Source organism: Perna viridis, chromosome 7 (assembly GCF_037379345.1).
Source record: "Perna viridis isolate PV_CMFRI_1.1 ecotype Kerala chromosome 7, ASM3737934v1, whole genome shotgun sequence".
NCBI classification, from domain to species: Eukaryota; Metazoa; Mollusca; class Bivalvia; order Mytilida; family Mytilidae; genus Perna; species Perna viridis.
In genome coordinates this window covers 5,177,534-5,178,158 of record NC_142451.1, presented here as the reverse complement: position 1 = coordinate 5,178,158, position 625 = coordinate 5,177,534, and positions in this window count along the sequence as shown.

The following is a 625-nucleotide window of genomic DNA, read 5'->3' as shown; positions in this document are numbered from 1 at the left end:
AAAATCTCCTGCTCCACATTTTGTTTTTTGTATGCAGCTGGTCTGTGATGATTTTAAATTTGAAATAGCATTTAAAGTCTGTCATAGATGTGGGGGATCCCCATTTGCACTAGACCATGTCAATCTCTTTAATTGGGTTATATCCTTTTCAAATTATTTTTGGTTTGTTTCCTGCACATCTACATATGATGCCCAACCTTAAATAAAAATTCATTACAATATATTTAATTGTTAGGAAGTGGTTTCAAAATACATTACTGATCAGGTCCTTGAATTACAAAGTGTACTCCTACATTTGGAATTCCTCCCTCCATACTTAGGATGGGACAAGTCAGAATATAACTTTGAAGTCCAGTCTTTGGTATTTCTTGAGTAGACAAAGCGATTCCTCTGTACCCTGACCAAAATAAAATATATCAACAGAACCTAGTTTGTAGGAGTAAAATGACAAAATAATAATAATAAATTAACACAATATTTTTAACTTAACATTTGATGTTTCTAATACTTCTATTTATTTATGGGAATTGACGTTCAACCTATCAAACATAAACCAATAATAGATTTATGTAATCCTGTCTACTAACACCCACACTTTGAGAGAAGGCAAGTAAATTTATTCCTA